Genomic DNA, 24,103 nt, shown 5'->3' on the forward strand with positions numbered 1-24,103 from the left:
TCTCTGTTCCATCTACTCTGAGTCTGCTATATCTCAATAGCAAACTGGCAATATCACATGTAGGCATGTCACTGGTTTACTGAATTATCAGGGTGTTTCCCTCACAGGCCATTAACCTTGTTTGTCCCACATACAACCCCTTTGTGTAACCGTGCCCAAATCCCAATCTCAAATTGACTTTTCCTTAGCTTTTAATTTTTTTTACATTTTTCAAGTTTTCTTTTATTTCTATATTTCCCTCTTTGCATCTTTATTATGTTCCCAGAAATGTAGCACATGACCACATATAAAATATTGAGCATTTTTTCAATACAATGAAATCCATATCTTTTTATCTGCCAAAAAACTATAAAGCATGTTACAGTTTAGTTTCCTTTTATTCTCTTTTTAGCTAATACTAAAATTAGAAGTGAATTAAATCCCTCTGTAATTTGCTCAAAGGCAATGTCCTCAAGGTTAGGTCACAAAATGGAAGCCCCTAATGATTAAAGAAAGTTGGGCTGGAAAACCAAGATGATCACAGGTAAGAAGAGATCATCCTATTGTTCTACCCACCTGGTTTTCCCTAACTCTGGCTCTCTCTGTCCAATAATCCCACTTTCTTTAACTATTTGGAAGAAAAAAGGGATACATCATCATGGTAACAAGACAGCTGGCAGACAGCAAACTTAGTCAATGAAAATAATGATAGGAAGGAACAGCAATAATCCAGAAAGCAAGCTAACATAGTATTTGCCACTCTACTTGTACTCAAAAGTGTTGATTTGTTAGGTCAACTGTTTTTAAACTAAAATATGACAGCTGTAAATAAGACAAAAATGAGGGCATTTTTAGATTCTGATAAACCAGAGTTCATGTACCACTCTCTTGAAAAATATGCAACTGAAGGCAGAGAGCTTCAAGAGGAAATCAAAGAAGGAATCACTACCTGATGTGAATGAATCATTTTGAAATCAGAACCATCAATGAGTACTGTAACATGGATCAACAACTTAAAAGGGTCTCAAGTAAACAACCTGTGCCATTCTCTGGTCTCTTGAGAAAGAAAAAAAGCTCTAAGATCTTTTAATGAGGCTGCAGTTCCATTAATTATTTGAGGCAGTTTTATTTCACTGTAATTAATTTATATGACCCTTCTGCATTAAGCTCCTGCTGCATCTGACTTCACTGTACTATGGAAGTGAAGCATGAAAACCAAAGGACAGCTGGCTACTTAAGGAATTAAGTTGACTGAAGCAAAAACCATTCACGGAAGCAGTACAAATTCTCTGGCTGCAACTCCATTTGCCTTCATATAGATTACACTTTAAATAAACCTAATCTATGCAATTTCAGACTTAGAAAGCCTCAACTGCTACCCAACTGAAGCAGTAATCAAGATGGAATCAGGTATAATAGTTATTCTCAATTTCATGGTATATAAATACATATATTTAAAACTAATTTTTCTGGCCTTCACTCAATTCAAAATTCATTAAATTTCACCTATGATAATCTATGATAATTATCTTATTTAGAAACTCCTGAAAAATAATCAATAGATAAGCAAGCCAAATAAGAATGTAGGAAAAAAAACAGAATGTAGAAAATGTTTCACTGTAAGAACAAACAGTTTTATGAAAATAGCTTTAATGTACAAATGGCACAGATTATAAATGAGTCTTACAGGTTTGTTAAATCAGTACTGAATTTCTTTTCACTGTCCTCATCACTTGAATTTTTCATGAGCACAGATAAGATATCTCAATCTCCAATCTAAATAGTCGGGCTGCATTCCATAAACATTGTACAGGTTCTTGTTAAGCACACCATAGTAGAGGCCCCAGCTACTAAAGACAACTTGGACCTTGATGACTTCACTGGGCAGTGACTTTGGGGACAACTTCTGCGTGGCCCTCATTTTATTATAACTTTCCTGAGACTATAGCACTGATACCCAACACAGACTCAGAAAACCCCAAACCCAAGGAGATGCCACCTCTGCCCAAGGCAAGTAGAAATCTTCTGAAGAACCAGACCCCTTGAGATTCGAGTGGCCAGTTTCCCAGACACATTTCAGTTGGAAACTCATTATAAGACATCTAATTAAGGTATTTGCAATCCAGGAGGCTTACTTGAAACACAGTAACCAAATATGCCTTTTCAGAACTTTCAAAACCTCAGCCTTGTGTCTCAGAGCTTATTTCTCTCGATTCGATAAATATGTTTTATTAGAATACCTACCTCTGCTATATTTCTTCTCCTTTTAGCCTAAGTAAATCTTTTCATTTCTAAAGCCAACAGCTTCTGAGCAGTCAGAAAGGACGTCAGGCTATCCTGTCATTAAAAATGGATGCAAAAATAAATTAAAAGAAAAATGGATGCAATGGTTTGCTAAATCCTGTGAGGCTTTGATTAGTCAGGAATTTTCTCTCTCCTCAGCTAACAAGAGAAGACAAGTATATTAATGTGTAGATTAAAACAATTCATCCTAACAAACGGCTTCCAAAATAATGGTAGAAAAGGAAGGGTCCTTTGTTGTCTCAAGTCAGAGCTAAACTACATCTTAATTTCACCTGGCCTACTGATTAATAATCTTGACATACCTACCTCTGTAGTCTGGAGTTTCCTTCTAGTGGGCTGTTGTGTCTGGCACATTCAGAGATCTCAAATATGTAATTATAGTTAAGGATAAATGTTTATTCCTGAATACTTTGACATTCCTGTGTTTTTCAAGTCCTTCCAAAGTTCTAACAAGATTAATCTTCTTAACTTAATAACATAATTACCAAGTTTTTGTAGCAAAATTTTTATTGCAGAAAAATGGGTATTTTGCAACTACAGTCAAATTAATTAACAACCGCAACTGATTTCTTATTAAAGCAACATACAAAGGCTTTTGGTTCTCTTCAGTTTAAATATAAACTGTCAAAAAACTGGAAGAACTTATTATAGGGGACTGATTGAGCTTATACAACTAATTCATGCAATATAATACCTGAATCCATAAAAAATCATTTTGTAGAAGAATACGCATTGGTATAGGAAAATGTTCATAAAAGAATGCCTAGAGGAAAAAATCTGACCAAAAAATATGTCCAAAATAAATTGTTTTGCTAAAGAAAATATATACACAGAAAAAAAGACTAGAAGGACATACATAAAAATAATAAGAGTATCTGAGAGAACTGAGATTACATGTAATTTTTTTCTTTTAAATTTCTGAATCTCCCAAGTTTCTGCACTGAACATTTATTAATTCCATAGTTTGAAAAAAAAAACTTTTAAAGGAAAATAGCTCCCAAAGTAATTTTGCAAGTTGCTTTACTATACTATTTCACATCTGTTATTAGTCAGGATAATGGAACATTTTTCACCGTGAAGATTCTCAATTATATTTGAATAAAAAGGAGAGGGAGGTAGTTTTCATGTTGCCTTCACAAACAGCAAAAACATTTACTGGAGCCATATTTCTTGAAGATGACTGTATAGTGAAACAGCTTTCACAATGTGACTGTGTGATTGTGATGTTCCTTTTATCTACCTTATCAACAGATGAGTAAAACGTGGATTGAAAATAAATAAATAACGGGGGGAACAAATGTTAAAATAAATTTAGTAGATTGAAATGCTAGTGATCAATAACAGGGATGGGTAAGGGGTATGGTATGTATGAAATTTCTTCTGTTTTCTTTTTATTTCTTTTTCTGAATTGATATAAATGTTCTAAGAAATGATCATGAAGAATATACACCTATATGATTATATTGTGAATTACTGATTATATATGTAGAATGAAAAGATCATATGGTAAGAATGTTTGTGTTTGTATGTTGGTGTGTTTAATAAACAAAATTTTAAAAAAACATTTACTGAGTCACTACCATATCATCTCATACATTCTATGAAATGTGAAGCATTAAGGATAGCTTTGAGCAAGGGGTGGGAATCCTGTGACTTGACAACATGTCTATAGTAATATCTTATGATTTTAAAAAGACTCACCACCACCACTTAACAAATAATTCAATATAAGTAATATTTTTTGAGCAAGGAACATCCTGGCAAGAGGGAAAAGTATGGTGAACAGAGTCAAGCAAAGCTCAAACACAGGGTCAAGGGGCAAATTTGGTTCAATGTGTATCAGGACGAGTTCCCCACATTACATCCCCTTGGGGTAATGATTAAAAATGCAGATTCCAGGGTGGGCCATGGTGGCTCAGCAGGCAGGAGTGCTTGCCTGTGATGCCAGAGGACCCGGGTTCGATCCCCAGTGCCTGCCCATGTAAAAAAAAAAAAAAAAAAAGCAGATTCCAGGGTTTCCAAAATTACTGACTGGAAGCAAAACTCATCAGGAATTTACATTTTTAAAGCCACTCTAGATTATTGCTTCATACCCATTACTGTGAAAGATCAAGCCAAGAGAATACAGTTGGGTAAAGATCATGAAAGTCTTGAATGCCAAACTAAGAAATGAGTTTATTCTATAGTAGATGATGGGGAGACTGGGTACCAGTCAGGGGCTTTGCACTGTAGATCAACATGGTAAGATCTGTGTTTTGGGTAAGTACCACTCATGGTGTGTGGTTCGAAAAGGAGTACAACTGGAAGCACTAGAGAACTGAGGAAAGTGATCTACAATGACACATTAAAACTGACCAAGAGAATAAAGTGGTTCCTTTCCCTGATATCAAAAACAGGGAATGGCAGAAGGAAGTTCATGAAGAGATACTGATGAATAAACAAGATGATGTGAATGCTGAAATGTTAAACCCAAAGATATAGATGTGGAGAGGAAGATTTGGAGAAAACTACCAGTCACACTTTAATTTCACTTAATTAAGTCATTCACTGACTTGGTGCTTACCACGTACCAAACACTGGTCTAGATGCTGGGTTAAAAAAAAAAAAAAGCACCATTTGAATTCTACACTTAAAATGGGTGGACTGATGTGAATTTCATCTCAATATAATTATTATGAGAAACAAAACAAAACAAATGAGTTTTTTTCCTGTCTTCAAGGGGCTCAGAGAAGATAGATAACTGCAATGCACTGTGGTAAGTGTTAGGACAGAAGTAAACAGAGTGTGCTGTATGAACACACAGAAGGAGCATCTTAGCCAGAATAGGGTCTAGAAGAACTGATTTATGAAAGAGTAAAGAAAGTCTGGCAAGGGAAATACTGAAAAATAGGAAGAAGGCAAACCTGGAGAGTTCTTGACTTCAAATGAAGAACAAATGCCAGGGGAAATCAATGAGTGACGAGGCAGACCCAAGATGAAGGTAGGTCATGAAGAGCTCTGTGCATTACAGCCATACCACTCAAAGTGTGGTCCTAAATCTAAAGCATCAGCATCAACGGGGAGCTGTTAGAAATGCAGTCTTGGGTCCCACCCCAGACCCCTGAGTCATAATCTCCTTTTAACAAGATTCCTAAGTGATTCAGATGCACGCTAAAGTTTGGGGAACACTACACTAACAAATTTATTCCCATGGTAAATTCTTATAGGAAATCACTAAGGAATTTCAAGCCAGATAGTGGCATGATTGAAAACGTGCATTACAAAGGTTACTATCATCACAGAATGAAACAGATTATGGAAGGTGAGACCAATGATTGCTTAGGAAGTGGCTTCAGGATCCAAGTAAGAAATAATAAGGGCCCGAAACAGAAAAGGGGCAGCATTAGGAAATAGTAACTGATTAGTTGGAGTGCATGGGTGAGGGAAAAGTAAATCAAGATGATTTCCAAGTTTTTGATTCGGGCTAATGGATAAATGTTGATGCCATTCACCAGACAGGAAATACAAATAACAACTACAACTGGAGCAGCTACATTTCTTAAATATATGCCGGACATTATTCTAAATGCTTTGCATGAACTACCTCATTTAATTCTCAAAGCAACCTTATGGAATAGGTATTATTATTATCCCATTGCACAGATGAAGAAACTAAGGCACAGAAAGTTAAGTAAGGTGAAGTGGTGTAAAGATGGAGGGAGGAGATGACAAAATCAATTTTAAATATGCTAGGTATGAGGTTCTTAGGAAGATAATCACTAAGGCAGTTGTCTGTAAGGATTCTTAGGTTAGGGTGAATTAGAAACAATTGTGGTATATACACACAATGGAATTTTATTCAGCTGTAAAAAGAAATGAAGTGCTGATGACTTCCAAATCTCTTTCCAATTCGGGAATGGATCAGACTACTGGAGGAAAAAGTGTAGATCAAGAACAGAACCTGGGAGTACCAGTACTGAAGAGGCATTAGAGGATTGGTGAGCTTACGAAGAAGAAAAAGCAGTCAGAGAGAAAGGAGAATAATAGCTATAACAACAACAATAGCTAACACTTATAAATGCATATTATATACCAATCACTACTCAAAGCATGTTTAATGTTTTAAAGTAATACAGTCATCATTAAAACTATATAAGGTACAACTCAACAACAAGACAAATAACCCAATTAAAAAATGAGCAAAGGTTTTGAGTAGACATTTCTCCAAAGAAAATACCAAATGGCCAATAAGCACTTGGTCATCAGGGATAAGCAAATTAAAACCACAGTGAAATACTACTTCACACCAACCAAGATGGTTATCATTAAAAAAAAGTATTTGTGAGGTCAAGGAGAAATAAGAACACTTATGTATTGCTGGTGACATTGTAAAATGGTACAGTCACTGTGAAAATAAGTTCTCAAAAGTAGAAACAGAATTAACATATGATCTGGCAATCACATTCCTTGGTTTATACCCAAAAGAATTTGTACATCGAATATCGAACAGATATTTGTATACCAATATTTATAGCAGTGTTATTCACAATAGCCACAAGTGTCCATCAACAAATGAATGGATAAACAAAATGTGGTATATACACACAATGGAAAATTATTCAGCTGTAAAAAGAAATGAAGTTCTGATGCATGCTATAACATGGCTAAATCCTGAAGACTCCATGTGGAGTAAAATAAGTCAAACACAAAAGGACAAATATTAGATTGATTTCACTTATATAAAATACCTAGAAGAAGCAAATTTCTAGATTATAGGTTACCAGGGGCTCAGAGCAGGGGAGCAGGTGGTAGGGCAAGGAGAGGGAGTTATTACTTAATCAGTCCAGAGTTTCTTTTGAGGTAATGAAAAAGTTAGAGTAATGGATTTTGGTGATGGTAACAGAACATTGTGAATGAAATTAATACAAATGAACTTAAAGCATTTGAATACGGATAAAATGGGAAATTTGAGTTCTACATATGTTACTAAAATAAAAACATATTTTAAAACTATATGAGTGAGTCATTGATTATATACCAAGAATAGAATGATCATATGGTAAGAATGTTCGTGTTTGTATGTTGTTATGTTTTTAAAAAATTTAAAAATTAAAAAAAAACATATGAGCTAGGTATTATCCCCATTGTAAAGATGAGAAAATTGAGGCACAGAGAGGTTAAGAATCTTGCTCAAAGCCACAAAGAAAGTAGAAAACTATGATTCAGTTCCAGTGAGTCTATTAGAGTCCATGCCCTTGACTACTACAATGCAGTCTCTCTTTTAGGTCACCGGGAAAGGTGAAAACCAAGAAAGGAAAGAGTTTCAAGTCCTGACATACAGTTGAAGGCCTCAGTAAATATTAATCTTTATTATCTGATAATTATACTGCCATGGAGTTAAGCATTTGCACAAGATACACCTTTTAGAAGAAAACAAATGACATCTAAATAAATAAGGTAAAAATCAAATTTTTAGTGGGGTAAGAAAAGAAAAGATATTTTCAAGGATGCTAAGGATTCAGCTCAGTTTGCTATGCCTTCTGTAAATAAGGTACTACACAGTCAACCCTAGACTGTATCTGTGGCTTTCCCTGGGAAAACTAGTCTTTCAGGAGAGCTGTTGTGCATAGCAAAGACCTGGAGGACCACAAAGTCGAAAAACACTATCTGAGCACCACAAAGATTCAATTCCAGAACATTATCATTAGAGTTGGGTAAATTTCACTCCATCTTATTTGTTTTAAAGCAGGCAATTGAAGCTGAAGGATTCTCAAGTTCTGGACTGCTGACTGAAAGCAAGGCTCTGGCTGCTCCAGATAGTTTGTCCTAAGTAGGAAGACATGTTTTCTACCATGAAATGATAACAATATTATCAGGCAATTTTCAAGCTAAAATTATATTGTTTATACTTTTAGGGCAGAAACTTCATGGTTTTTTCCTCCTATTTTAGAATCTTATCCAATTATTCCTTCTGGACCAGATACAAGATCAAGGTGAAATAGTGAATAGCAACAACAAAAGGAAGTAGTTATATTTTCAAAAGGTTTAAAATTTGAAATAAATTTATATATTTATAAGTCCTCTACTCTAAGAGGTTCTCTCAAAAGAGAACGAAGACAGTGAACGGCAAAAAGCATTCCTCAAAAGTGGGACATTTGGTCACCCTACCCCTGAGGCAATGTACATTTTAAAAGTGCTATTTTTAAAATGAAATAAATGTGAATACATTCCCCTGTATAAATATAAATGCCAACCCTTGGTAGAGAGATTTGGATTCTAAAATTGACTAAAATTCACTAATTAAACAAAGATTCATATATAAAGATGTTCATCACAGTACATGATTTATAATAGTGAAAATGCCCAACAGTAAATTATTGTACATGCAGATGATGGGAAGTCATTAACATATTCCCAATGAATATTTAGTTATATAAAAAGATCCTCACGATACATATTAAGTAAAAAAAATTACCATTATGAATATACATAAAAGACTTATAGAGGTAAATCAGTAACTGACAATGATTATTTCAAAGTGACATAACTAGCTGTTCTTTCTTCTTTGTTATTTGTATATTTCCCAAATTATCTACAATGTATTATTTCCATAAGCAGAAAAAATATTTCTTAAAAGTCAAGCAATTTTTTAAAAGTTTCTCCAATTAACTCCTGTATCTGTTTGTTCTTTTGTTTGTTTCTTTTATTTTGTTTTTTTGGTACAAAAGCTGGGAACTGAACCTGTTCTCCCTCATGGCAGGTGAGCATTCTGCCACTAAACCAACAGTGTACCTCCCATATCTGCTTTCAACTCCTTTTCACCATTTCTTACCCCAATCCTTCTAAAGACCTAGGACAATGATTTTCAAGAGGGGGGAGTTTTGCCCCCCAGGAGACATTTGGTAATGTCTGGAGATATTTTTGTCACAACTGGGTGGTTGCTAGTAGGTAGAAGGCATGGATCCTGCTAAACAATCTAAAATGTATAGGACAACCCAACCCCCACAAAAAAAAAGAATTATCTGGCCTAAAATGTCAATTATCTTGAGAAACCCTAGTGGTCCAGACTGAAAAAATGAGTCAGGAAGAGTGGATTAAAATGCAATATTAACCCCAATGCTTTTAACTTTTCATTTCTAAAATAAGATAAGAAGTATATATTTTGAATTGATGGAAATTTTAATTGAGGTTTGAACCCAAATCCCTTATTATTAATATATACATTTTCTGATTTTTTGGAAAACCATCTCCAGTAGTTCTGTTCCCAACCTGAATATACTGCTTGTTAAATCAAGAGGTAAGATTTTTCTCAACTTGAGCATATAGTGATCAAGCCTACCAAAAAGCTTTTGAAATACTGGGACAAAAATGTTTTAAAGTGAGATAATATCTTTAAAGAAATACCTGGTCATGTAGGTCTCCAGTGTGGTAAGCCGAAAACTAAGTCCTAACTAGTCTAAAACCTAGTCTAATACAGAAGTGTCTGAGTGCTTGAAACACACAGAAAATGATTTATGCAAAATTATTTCCTATTGTGATGTCACATTCAGGGAGAGGTAACCACTAAAGCAAAAGTACATGGATTTGAGGAAATGAAGTACCCTCAATCTAAATTACTGAATAACAATTTATTTAATTCAATCTTAGGTATATGTGTGTTTGGTTATAAGAAAACACAACAGAGTATAAGGGGTGACAGATGAAATGAAGTGGTAAAAGGATGAAAGAGGTGGATGATGGTAAAAAGCTAAGAGAGAGAATACAATAGCATACCACTGGAGATGAATAAAGATGACTTGCACAGTCAAAAGGGAGAAATATAAAAATTGGCAAACTATCTCCGGATGAAAATGGGATAAAGAGAATAACGTATACAGGCAAGGATGTGGAGAGATTAAGAGAAAATAAAATGCTGAGAAAATATGGCAGAAAGTGACCCAGAAGAAAAGGTGTCATAGGATTCATAATCTCTAATGAATTAAGGTTGAATGAGAAATAAATTTCTAAAGCAATCTCTGATATGCTATTAGTAACTTTGGCTTGTCTGGATTCTCCATGGTTTTCGTTTTTTTTTAATTTTTTATTAATTAAAAAAAATTACAAGAAACAAACATTCCCAACACATACACTCAGCAATTCACAATATCATCACATAGTTGCATATTCATCATCATGATCATTTCCCAGAACATGAGCATCAATTCAGAAAAAGAAATAAAAAGACAACAGAAAAATATAACAAACAGAAAAAAAAAATTTTACAGGCCATACCCCTTACTGATCCCTTTCATTGATCACTAGCATTTCAAACTAAATCTATTTTAACATTTGTTTGCCCTATTATTTATTTTTATTCCATATGTTCTTCTCATCTGTTGATAAGGTAGATAAAAGGAGCATCAGACAAAAGGTTTTCACAATCACACAGTCACACTGTGAAAGCTATATCATTACACAATCATCATCAAGAAACATGGCTACTGGAACACAGCTCTACATTTTCAGGCAGTTCCCTCCAGCCCCACCATTACATCTTGGATAACAAGGTGATATCTACTTAATGCATAAGAATAACCTCCAGGATAACCTCTCAACTCTGTTTGGAATCTCTCAGCCATTGACACTTTGTCTCATTTCAATCTTCCCCCTTTTGGTTGAGAAGGTCTTCTCAATCCCTTGATGGGTCTCAGCTCATTCCAGAGTTTTTCTCAATCCCTTGATGCTGGGCCTCAGCTCATTCTAGAGTTTTTCTCAATCCCTTGATGCTGAATCTCAGCTCATTCTGGGATTTCTGTCCCACGCTGCCAGGAAGATCCACACCCCTGGTAGTCATGCCCCACGTAGACAGGGGGAGGGTGGTGAGTCTACTTGCTGTGTTGGCCGGAGAGAGAGGCCACATTTGAGCAACAAAAGAGGTTCTCTTGGGGATGAATCTTAGGCTTAATTTAAATAGGCTTGACCTATCCCCTGTGGAGTTAAGTTTCATATGAACAAACCCCAAGACTGGGGGCTTGGCCTATAGCTTTGGTTGTCCACACTGCTTGTGAGAATATCAAGACTTCAACTTGGGGAAGTTGAGTTTTCCCCCATTCTCACCATTCCCTGAAGGGGACTTTGCAAATACTTTTCCACTCACTGATCAGATCACTCTGGGATTCATCAGGGCATCACCTGGACAAACCAACAAAATCTCATGTCCTATACAAAGTTCCATGTACTTAAGGTGTTCAATCAACTATCTACATAAGTTATATTAGGAGATGCACTAGTCAAAGTATAGATTTGTACCAAATAAACATTTTTTGCTTTAGTCTCACACATTAGTTGAAATTTTTTAATATTAAGTACCATCTATTTTCAGCACACTGCAGTAATGACATTCTTTTGTTCTTCCTCATGCAAAAACAGTTTTTAAATTTGTACATTTAGTCACTATCATTATACACTCTAGGCATTCCTAGATTACACCATCTCAATCTTTATCGTCTATCTTTCTTTGTGATTTCATTTATGCCCCAGCCCTCCTCCCTCTATCATTCTCATATGCAGCTTCATTCAGTGTTTTAACATAACTGTATTACAGTTAGGTAATATTGTGCTGCCCATTTCTGAGTTTTTATATTCAGTCCTGTTGCACAATCTGTATCCCTTCAGCTCCAATTACCCAATATCTTACCCTATTTCTATCTCCTGATGGTCTCTGTTACCAAGGAAGTATTCCAAGTTTATTCACTAATGTCAGTTCATATCAGTGAGACCATACAGTATTTGTCCTTTTGTTTCTGGCTAATCACACTCCGCATAATGTCCTTAAGGTCCATTCATGTTTTTACATACTTCATAACTTTATTCTGTCTTACAGCTGCATAATATTTCATTTTATGTAAATGTCACAGTTTGTTTAGCCAACTTTCTGTTGATGGACATTTTGGCTGTTTCCATCTCTTGGTAATTGCTAATAATGCTGCTATAAACATTGGTGTGTAAATGTCCATTTGTGTCCTTGGCCTCGTGTCCTCTGAGTAGAGACAGCATATAGATGGGTCCTGTTTTTTAATCCATTCTGTCAGACTATGTCTTTTGATTAGAGAGTTTAATCCATTAACATTCAGTGTTATTACTTCATGGGTAGTACTTTCTTCTACTATTTTGCCTTCTGGATTTTTTGTGTCATATCTAATTTTCCTTCTTTTTACCTTTACTCATAGTCTTCCTTTCTACACTCTTCTTCACACCTCTCTCTTCTGTCTTCGTATCTGTCTCTAGTGTTCCCTTTAGTATTTCTTGCAGAGCTGGTCTCTTGGTCACAAATTCTCTCAGTGATTTTTTGTCTAAAAATGTTTTAATTTCTCCCTCATTTTTGAAGGACAATTTTGCTGGATATAGAATTCTTGGTTGGCAGTTTTTCTCTTTTAATAATTTAAATATATTATCCCACTGTCTTCTCGCCTCCATGGTTTCTGCTGAGAGATCTGCGCACAGTCTTATTGGGCTTCCCTTGTATGTGATGGATTGCTTTTCTCTTGCTGCTTTCAAGATCCTTTCTTTCTCTTTGACCTCTGACATTCTGATTATTAAATGTCTTGGAGTATGTCTATTTGGATCTATTCTCTTTGGGGTACTTCTTGGATCTGCAATTTTAAGTCTTTCATAAGAGTTGGGAAATTTTCAGTGATAATTTCCTCCATCAGTTTTTCTCCTCCTTTTCCCTTCTCTTCTCCTTCTGGGACACCCACAACACATATATTCATGCGCTTCATATTGTCTTTCAATTCCCTGAGTCCCTGCTCATATTTTTCCATTTTTTTCCCTATAGTTTCTGTTTCTTGTCAGATTTCAGATGTTCCATCCTCCAGTTCAGAAATTCTATGTTCTGTCTCTTGAAATCTATCATTGTAGGTTTCCATTGTTTTTTTCATCTCTTCTACTGTGTCTTTCATTCCCATAAGTTCTGTGATTTGTTTTTTCAGACTTTCAGTTTCTTCTTTTTGTTCCTTCCTTGCCTTCTTTATATCCTCCCTCAATTCATTGATTTGGTTTTTGATGAGGTTTTCCATGTCTGTTCGTACATTCTGAATTAATTGTTTCAGCTCCTGTATGTCATTTGAATTGTTGGTTTGTTCCTTTGACTGGGCCATATCTTCAATTTTCCTAGTGTGATTTGTTATTTTTTTGCTGGCTTCTAGGCATTTAATTACCTTAATTGGTTTATTCTGGAGATTGTTTTCACTTCTTTTATCTAGGGTTTTCTTGCTGGATGAATTTGTTGTCTATCTGTTCTTTGACATTCCGTTCAGCTTTATCTGGACCTTTAGCTTAAGTTTTGTTCAACAGAGGAGAATTTTTCAGTTCTTGTTTCCTTGTTTCTTGCCCTGCTTGTGTGGTGCCTTTCCCCCCCATACACTTAGGAGGGTCTACTTAGATATTATAGACCCCAGCCAGATTTCCCCAGACCAAACTGGCCTCCTATCAGGAGGAAAGAGTCACCTGTGTCGGTTTTCCCTGAGGGTGAGACCCAGCAGGTTGAAAGACTTTCCTGTGAAGTCTCTGGACTCTGTTTTTCTTATCCTGCCCAGTATATGGTGCTTGTCTGACTGCAGGTCCCACCAGCGTAAGATGATGCAGTACCTTTAACTTTGGCAGACTCTCCCTGCTGGGGGCTTGGTGGAGACAGAGGAGAGGTTGTAGGCTGGTTTTAATGGCTTCAAATCGTCAAGCCCTGGTGTCTGAATTCCTTGATGGAGGGATTCCACCTGGGTGGAGCTTCACCCCTCCCCTGGGGAAGGCACAAGCTCCAGATAAGCCCCAAAGGAGCTCACTTTTGCCTATGCCTGGGGCAGACGCAGCCTGAAAAGTCCTGCCACTGTATCCAGAGGCAGTCAAGCCTTTGTAGATACACAGCCACAAAAACCTGTTTCCTTCTTTTTTTTTCCCCCCTTTTCTGTCAGTCCTGCCCCCTTGGTGCAGGGGCAAAAATGAGCAACCTCTGCTTTGATCAGGTTCACCTAAGCTGGGGGCCTATTTTTAGTAGTCAGAATTTATTAATTAGTTCCACAATTGGTGTTTGATTGTGCCCAGTCCCTGCTGCTGGTAAAGTTCTTTCCTTTCCCCTCTGGGAAGCGGCCTGTGGGGGAGGGGCGCCAGCCGCCGCAGCTTTGGGAACTCACAGTTCAGGGGGTTGCTCGCAGCCGGTCCAGCTGGTCCAGACTGGGGTATGCTGTGTGTCCGGTCACTATCATGGCTCCGGGTGCTGTTCTGTACTGTTTCTGGTTATTTAGTAGTTGTTCTGGAGGACGAACTAAAATGCGCATGTTGTCAAGCTGCCATCTTGACCCAGAAGTCTCTCCATGATTTTTTAAGTTTTTTGTTTTTAATTCAAACTGATTCTCTAAGAGAAAGACATATGATATCCTCCTGATTATGCAAAATTCCCCCATTTTTCTACTCATAGATCAAAGGTGGGGTAGACAGAACTCAATCACTTTGCTATTTTGGTAAGCCTATTCATAGACAACATAAATAGAGAATGGTTGTTCTATTTTGTCTACCCAGCACCTTTCCTTCTCATGAGGAATAGCTCTTATCCATCCCAAAGGTCTGAGTAGGACCATCAATCACGTTGCTCTGCCCTCCCCGTGGCCGCTGGGGGAGGACCTGACTCAGACTTGACCACTCATGGTCTCTCCCCTACTGCCTACAGGAGTGGTCAAAGGACTAGGCATAGGGCTCCAAGCAAGGGCAACCAGAATTCTCTACCAGCCTCTCTATCTTTGATACCCAGAACTATGAGACCGCATGGTCTGCAGGTGTCAATGGCCATCTTTTTTACTTCTAAGAGAACTGTCCTCAGGGTGAAACCAATGGCAGACAGCACGGCCTGACAGGAGAGCCCAGAGACCATATTCACGCCTGGATTTTTAGTTTACATAAACATGTAAAACCCCTTCTGGTTTAAACTTATTTCAGTTTCTGTTACTTCCATCTAAAATAATTTTGTCTGGTAAACTGTTTGACACTAAGAGAAGTTTGGTAAATCAAGGTGTTTGAACCTTCATTGAGGAAATTACTGAGACCCTTTTTATCTATACAATACATTTTAGCCCATACTTGATGCAATGAGTTTCATAAATGTAAACTTAATGTTTAAATGACATAAAATTATTTGTTTCAGGATTTAACAAATATCCTTACTCAACTGGAATTGGATGTTATAGACATCTACTAGTCTCAATGCTAAATCTTATTTTTCCAGACCACCTTCATCTTTCTAAACTAAGGAGTCAACCTTTTAGTCTATCTAGCTTTTGCAATGTCTTGATCATTTTATTTATCCTACTTTGGAATTCATCTAGTTTCAGTGCATATTAAACCAGAAGTACAAACTGCAAGACACACCTGAGATTCCTGGGCAGGACAATCCATGTTTTTGTATGAGTAAACAAGGGTAGACAAAACTTGTCTTTTTTGTGTCCAATCTTCTATCAATATAGCATTTTGCTCATGTTTTTGGTGAAAGCAGTGCATCAGGCCAAAGGAGGTAGATGATCCTCATAAACACGTGGGGAGAACTCATTTCTCCAATTGATTTCATTCAAATTTGGAGCCAATACATCAAAATCAAAACATGATTACCTCACCCTAAATTCTACAATTGGCAAAAAAAATCTTTATTTACAAGAAGATGATTAATGCTAATGGCTGCTGGCTAAGAGGAATTCCAAACAAGGAGGGCTAGAAGAGAAATGGAGAATGCCTGAGGCATGGCAGGATATGTTTCTGCAGTTTAACCTATATCAGGGCAAATCCAGACTTATTACAACAAAGGTAGATGGGGGAGAGGAGTTGTTAAAGGGCAAAATTGACAAAATTACATTTTAGCAGATTAATGACCTGGGGAAATGAAGCATAAAAGGACATCTTTAATAAACGCAAAGTGAAGCAAAGATTAAAAAACCACCTAAACTTTTCTATCCACTCCTTCATCCCATTAAAAAATGAAATTCTACCGGCATAACTAAGCTTAGCCCTCTATATTAAGTATCACTATTGGTTATACTTTTATCACATTCAAAACTGAATTCCAAACATTAATTTTAAACTAAAAAACTCTTTACTCTGCCCTAGTAGACAAGTACAACTTGATAAACTCTTTGAATAAGCTGGGGAAGAGAAGTTAAACACAAGGAAACTTTCTGGAAAGATAGAAATGTTCTATATCTTGTTTGTGGTGGTGGTTACATGACAGATATATTTGTCAATAGTCATGGAACTGTAAATTTTAAATGGGTAATTTTTTTTAAATAGGTAACTTTTAATGCATATACATCATACCTCAATAAAGCTGATAAAAATGAGAGAGAGTGGGGGGTTAGGAGGAAGGAAGACAAACTACCAAGGCAGGCAAATGGAACAAATTTGGGAAGACCACTGTGGGACACACAGGTCCATTGGGGTGGGGTGGAGTGGGAGAACAGATAGGATTTCCAATACAATAATTTCTCTAAGGCCAGACCTTATTCCATAGATCAGCCAAAAGTTATGCTTCCCAAAATACTTTATACTTCATTAGGAATTGTTTGAAGTGAAGAGAGATAAAATTCAAGTCTATTTTCAGTGGGCCATGTGCCCCTAAATTCTCCCGATAGTGATAAAATCCATCATAAAATGAAAAACAGAGAAACTAACTTACCCTCTGAGGTAAGTTACCTTCTGAGGTAAGTGGGATTGTATCGCCCCTCCCTCATTCTCATATACAAAAATTAGGCTCCTACCTCCCCAACACACCTCTCCTCTGAGCGTTGTAATTTAATCCATGGAATTCCATTCATAGGCCTTTCTCCAATTTCCCCTTCTTTAAAACTAAAACCACCAACCTTAGAGCAGCTAGAAGTAAAAACCTAAAACTGTGGAATTGCAACTCACACCAAACTCTGAAATCTGTTCTACAACTAATCGTTGCAATGTACTTTGAAATTTATTGCTTTTTTGCCTATGCTATTTTTCACAATTAAAAAAAAAAGTTTAAAAAAAAAAACTAAAAGCACCCGAAAGGCTTTTACTGTTTATTTGGCAATAGCAGCTCTCCATTAGAATTAGAACCTCTTTTGTAATCTAGCCACTGCGCATAAACAGAAGTTTTACACTTGAAGAGATAGTTACAAATTTCAAGAGGAAAATCATGGGCAATTCTGCTTTACTAGAACAATCTAAAAAAGTATTTCTTAGTAATTTCCAAGTTCCACAGAGTGAGTAAAAAACTATGATGACATGGGATTTAATTATCAGTTTCCAAGGATGGTGCTACAGGAGTCATTTTATATTATTACCTCTCCTTCTTATCCTATATCTAATCCATCACACAGACCAGTCTCTCAGATTTGTCCCCTTCATTCCCACATCTTTTGCCCCCACCTCAGTTTACCAGACCTTTATCACTTCACCTTCTGTTTTCTGCAACAGTCTCTTATTCTCCTTGGCATCTAGTTTTCCTCTGTGTTACTCGTTGTGTCCAACATGTCTATTAATGTACTTGTTTGTGTAATTACTTTATATTCTTTTTCATTCCTGTAAGATTAGTAGACTAATCATCCCAAATTATTTTTTAATCTGTCTCTGCCCTTTTTAAGAATCCATGTATTCAAACATTTAATAAGCACCTATGCTTATTAAATGTTTAATACATTGTGCTATGTATATGTTTAATACATTGTGCTATGCTCTGCAGAATGTGAACAAAACCCTAATCTGCATCTCAGGGGGCTTACAATATTCTGGGAGTTGTAGACATATACATAAAATAACTATAATAAGATAGAGATAAACATAGATCATTGATATAGAGAAAGAAAATGCTGGTGGAGGTCCAGAATCTGAACCGTCAGCTAGACGTCAAGTGAAATCAGAATTGCTACAGAAGAAGTAGGATATGAGAGGCAAGGAAAAGGATGCTAAGATTCCCAATTTAAGGGAGTACAGAATAGCAACGCCATTAACAGGCCTAGAGGCATCAGAAGGAAATACGGCATATGTATGTAAGTGCATGACAGGAGACTTGAAGGCAGCAAGTGAGCTTGCCAAACTCCAAATCAGGGCACATGATCAAAGATGAGATTTCTGCCCTGCTTTAAGATGTTCAAAGAAGTCTGAAAAATACAGCTTTGATAAATATTAAAATTTCTAAGATGCTTATTCTTTGAAGGGATAATGGTATAGAATATTAAAACTGAACAATCCAGAAAAAAAACCCAGGCCATGTAGCTTCAATGAGTATTAAGGAATATGGTGGGAAAGGAAGGTAACACATAATCAATCTACTAGTTTAAATAGCTGTTTCATCTAGAAAAGTTTCTGTAGTTTCACGAGCATGGGGTTTTAGATAGCTTTGGTACTGCTGTAATACTCAGCAGCTTGACACAACATGCAAACTCCTAATAAAAAAACTTCATGTAATCTCAGTCATTCCACAGCATCTATAGTGCTATCCATGGCTTCTGGCAACTTCATGAGAGGAGGACTAGTATGCCATCGTATTGCTTCAACATCTAATTGATAAACTCTGTTCCACAAATGTTGAATCCTTTGAAGTTATGGAAAGAACCTATAGGTGATATTATAATATAGACAGCTACAGGCAAGTCAAGATAGGCAAATATTTTCAAAAGCAGAAGCAATGAGATATCATGATCACTTTACATTCTTTTGGGACCAAGACAGGACAGACCTAAAAACAAATCCACACCAACTCTATAGACATACTAAAACCATTATACTGGCAAGTTGGTTGTGGTATGTGAATTATCTCAATGAAGCTGTTATTTAAAAAAATAAACAAACAGTTGCCCTGATCAAGATTGTAGCATGACCCCTAAACCTGGGGAGACAGATTTTGGGCTGAATGGCCATCTGCTCTTCTAAGATAATCCTAGCAATAAACTCTTTCTCTCTTGGGGAAAAAAAAAAAAAAAAAGATGGTACCATTGAGAAACCCAGGGCTCCTTCCCCCAACAGATGATTTGAACAACCAACAGAAACATCTTTCTCAAAGCGCCAGAAAAGAGTTAAAGACTTCAGTAACAGGTCAAGTGCCTAATCAAGAAAAAGGCTACTTAAAAGCAGTACAATCTCCTGGTGCTTTGGCTGGCTCCTCCCACTCCCCTTACTGGCTCAGAGTAGAGCCAGCCCATACACCCACACGCAGGGTGTATCCGTAGTCCTAGTTCTGGAGGGAGCAGAGTAATCCTCCAGCACATACTGGGAGGATGTATGTCTGGCCCAAACTATCTGGCGGTGGCCTCAGACTTGCTGTCCCAGAACTTGTGCGTAGAAGGCAACTCACGGAACTCTCCTATGAACACTGTGGGTGAGCAGTCAAGTCATGCCGCTTGGGGCAAGAGTTTACTGGTTATAGGAGATAAAATGGAGTGCTGGAGATAGTTAGGAAACTGTTTCCTAGGGAAAGAACATTTGTACCACTGTAAATGAGGGAATTCCCAGGTCCAAATGTGCATACCCAAGACAAAATGCCCCCACAGAAAGGGCCAAGGAGGACCCTATGGTTTGGCCTGGAGCTATTTTCTAAACTAATTGCATGGATAAGCCCTGAAGGAGAACAGTCAACTCAATCTGCAAAGACTGAGAAAGGTATTTTCTCTTTTTCCTTCTTTTTTGTTAGCTCCTGGCAATTTAGGACAGCTGTCATAACACTAGCTAGATACAAGCTTAAGGAACAGACACCTCAGAGTCTAAATTCCAGCAATAACACATTAAAATAATAACATGTCCAAGTTTCAAGAAAGGTTAGAAAATATACAAAGAAACAGAAAGTAATGGCTCAGGCAAAGGAGATTAAAGCATTAGAAACCATCAATGAGGAGAACTAGATCAGGGTTACACCAGTCAAAATCTTTTTAAAAAATAGTCCTAATATGCTCAAAGAGCTGAAGGAAAATATGGACTAATAAACTGAAAGAAATGAACACAAAGAGAATATCGAGAGAGATGGAAATTACAAAATGGAACCAAGTAGAGATGAAGACCACAGTAACAAAAATTTTAAATTCCCTAGAGGGTTCCACAGCAGATTGGAGATGGCAGAATAAAGAATCAGTGAACTTGAGTATAAGACAATTGAAATTATATACTCTGAGGAACAGAAGGAAGAAAAGTGAACAGAACCTGAGGAAACTGTGGGACACCATCAGCATACCAATATATATACTGTAGGAGTTCCAGAAGAAGAAAGAAAGGGGCAGAGAGAATATTCAAAGAAGTAATCACTAAAAACTTCCCAGATTTAATGAAAGACATGAATATACATATCTAAGATAGACCTATGCTACAGTATATTATAATCAAACTGATGAATGCCAAAGAAAGAGAAAATTGTGAAAAGCCACAAGATAGAAGCAAAGTGTCACATACAAGGAAGTCTCCATAAGATTAAATGCCAATTTCTCACTGGAAACCATGGAGACAAGAAAGCAACAGGGTGACATATTTAAAGTACTGAAAGCATAAAGTTGCCAACCAAAAATTCTGTATCTGGCAAAACTGCCTTTCAAAAATGAGGGAGAGGGCAGGCAACAGTGGCTCAATGGCAGAGTTCTCACCTGCCATGCGGGAGACCTGGGTTCAATTTCCAGAGCCTGCTCATGTCCGAAAAAAAAATGAAGGAAAGATGAAGATACTCCCAGAAAAACAAAAGCTGAGGGAGTCTGTCACCACTGTATTCGTTCTATAGGAGATGGTAAAGAGAGCTCTGTAGTTTGGAAGGAAAGGACAATCGACAATAGTTTGAAGCCACATGAATAAAGATGTCTGGTAAAAGTAATGATGTGGGTAATTATAAAACCTATACTATTGTATTTTGGGTTTGTAACTCCAATTTTTGCTTCCTATGGATCTAAAAGGCAAATGTATAAAATGTAGTGATAAATCAAAGGTTCTGATCTCATAACATACAAATATGTAATCTGTAATAACAACTACATAAAGGTAGGAACACAGAGGGGTATACAAACATAGTAGACCCCTATTTACTATTTAAATTAAATTGGTATCAAAGCAAACAAGATGGCTATAGATTAGGATGTTAAACTTAAGCCCAGGGCTACCACAAAGAAAATATCAGAGAATATGTAAACTCATAGAGACAGATAATAGAGTACAGATTACCAGGGTTGGAGGGTAGGAGGAATGGGGAATTAATGCAAAATGAATGTACTGTTTCTGTTTGGTGTGAAGGGAAAGTTCTAGGTATGGATAGTGGTAAGGATACTGCAACATTGTGAATGTGATTAATTCCACAGAATGACACCCTTGGCAGGGGTTGGGATTGGAAGATTTATGTTGTATATATGTTTCCACAATTTGAAGAAAAAAAAAGATACTGACAAATGCAATACATGATTCTCCGAGGAATCTAACAATGGAAGAAAAAAGGCTTAAAAGGACATTATTGGGACATAAAGAAAAACTGGAATACAGAATGTAAGCTTTATAATAACATTAAATTTCACAAAGCTGATAATTATACTTAAAGTGATTACATCAATGAATATCCTTGTTTGTAGGAAATGAATTTATAAGTATTAAAAGTTCAGGGACTGATGTATATAACCTGATCTCAAATGTTCCAAAAATGATAGATACATAGATAGGCAAACACAGACAGACAAAGGAAGGCAGACAGGCAAAGGTGGCAAAACATTAAAATTGGTGGATCTGAGTATCTGGAGGGTTGGAGTATGTTGGAGTTCTCTGCAAGGGGTTTGCATTATTTTTGCAACTGCCCCTTAAGTTTGAAATTATTTCAAAATAAAAAGTTTTAAAAAATCGACAAATATATCCATACCTCAACTTTTTCATCATCTCAAACAGAAACTCTGTACCCATTAAGCAATAACTCCCCCTTTGCACACCCACTACCCTGACCCCCACTACCATGGCCGCTGGAACCTGTACATCTATCTGTTTCTATGAAGCTTGCTTATTATATATATTTCATATAAATGAGGTCATACAGTCATACAAGAAAAATCAACAAACATGTTTTAATTAAGATGTTATTTTCCAGAAATGTTATATCCCAGGAAATTAGCTATTGGCCTCAATGTTTATTCTGCTGGGAAACATTACAATATGGAGACCCTACTAAATTGCTGGACAGTCTCTTGCCCTCTGCTGTGATAGGAGCTATCTGTATCTTCAAACGGTATTTTTTAAAAGGCACTTTTCATATTTAACCACAATATTGAAGAGCATAATTATGGCATGTCACTAATACATCTTTCCTTGTAATCCATCCCATAATTTCCTTCCCTACAATCCCCTACAATGGAAAAATCCTTGTGTTTATTGACTGATATTACTTCTAATGATTTACCTCTTCCTCCAATAATCACTACCCAAGCTTTTATTTCTGAAAACATTCCAACCTTCCCCTATCCCAATCCAGTCTCTAACTACTACTGACAGAAACCCTAAAAGCTGTTTGCCTGCTTTTGAAGTAACAGCAGATCATTTATGCTCTTGAAGATTCAAAGTGGGTCAAGAATATAAGAAGCAGAGTGGGAGTCCCTTGAAAGAAAGGACTATGTCTTTCTCATTGTTACAATTTCTCAACATTAAGCTGAGTACCTGCCACACAGGAAGCACTCAATAAATATTTCATTTCTGTCTGCCAGTAAACTAAGACCAACTCACAGAAAAAATCAGCCAACAAGTAGCCACATGAGTGACCAGACTATTCTTAGGCATGGAAGTATTTAGAAGAAGACAGAGTATGCTCAACTGCAGTTTTGATGTCTACACCATTCTCTGTTTACAGTGACTAAAACTTTAAAACAGGACTGCGATAAAGCCCAAAACCTTAAAATTAAAAATTCCTATCTTGAAATTTTTTCTCCCAAATTACTTGGGGGGAAAAAAGTGGATCTAAAATCCAACAGCAATTCATTATTCAATCAATCTCTAGTTAAGTTAATGGCCCACTGTAAATGAGGTAACTCAAAAAAAGGATTTCTTGATGCAGGATCCTTCCTACCATAATGGGGGAGGAGTGGGGGTTACACCAAATGACAAAAGAATGTTTACAGGCTATTTTTTTTATGTGAAAATGACTCTGATAAAGCAGTTAGAAAAGGACTGGGCACACAGCATGCACTATAAAAATATTTTTAATAAAATAATTTTTAATCTGGATTAACAAAATGTGGTATATATGATGGAATATTATGCAGCAGTGAGACAAAATGGAAGAGCCTCGAGGATGTAATGCTGAATGAAATAAGCCAGACACAAAAGAACAGATGCTGTATGAGTCCACTTTTTTGATCATGGTAAAGGTAATAGCAGAGGCGTATAATACAGAATATAAGGGACCTAGAGATACACGGAAGCTAGAGATGGGTGAATGGTTAGTTAATTAGGTTGAACTTAAATGTAAGGAAATAGATAAAAGTGAAGGTGGTTCACTGATGGATCTATAAGTAATATTATCATATTGAAGGTGAACATGATTGAAAGGGGATGTATAGACCCATGGGTCCCACTGATTAACACTGCAAATATAAATAAATTCTTGCTGAACTACTGCCAAGGTATGAATCCTGTACAAAGAGCGTCTAAATTCAGATGTATGGGGAAAACTGCTAGTGCATACTACGGGATATGTTAACAGGAAAACATCAACTGTACCACAGCCACAGCAGGGATAAATAACAAGGGGAGGGACAAGAGTTAAGGGGAGGTTTGGCTTTTCTATTTGGTAGGGTGTGTTTATTAGTTATCTTTTTCTTAGGAACAATGAAATTATCTAAAATTGAGGGTGTAGATGGACTGT

At 36.6% G+C, this 24,103-nt stretch overlaps 1 protein-coding gene across 9 annotated transcripts in view; it reads right to left on the reverse strand.

Annotated features, from left to right (window-relative positions):
• Positions 1-24,103, reverse strand: part of MYO5A (myosin VA) — a 278,306-nt gene that overhangs the window by 250,402 nt on the left and 3,801 nt on the right. For 3 of the 9 annotated variants that reach the window (XM_077127925.1, XM_077127923.1, XM_077127926.1), the window contains exon 1: positions 9,667-10,376. The exons of 4 other annotated variants lie outside the window; for them this stretch is intronic. The gene's annotated coding sequence lies outside the window, so the exon portion shown is untranslated. Of the gene's footprint in view, positions 1-2,223; positions 2,317-9,666; positions 10,377-24,103 lie in introns of those variants that run through there. 2 more of the 9 variants (XM_077127927.1, XM_077127924.1) reach the window with 1 other exon arrangement.

The sequence above is a fragment of the Tamandua tetradactyla genome, chromosome 14 (assembly GCF_023851605.1).
Source record: "Tamandua tetradactyla isolate mTamTet1 chromosome 14, mTamTet1.pri, whole genome shotgun sequence".
Lineage (NCBI taxonomy): Eukaryota > Metazoa > Chordata > Mammalia > Pilosa > Myrmecophagidae > Tamandua > Tamandua tetradactyla.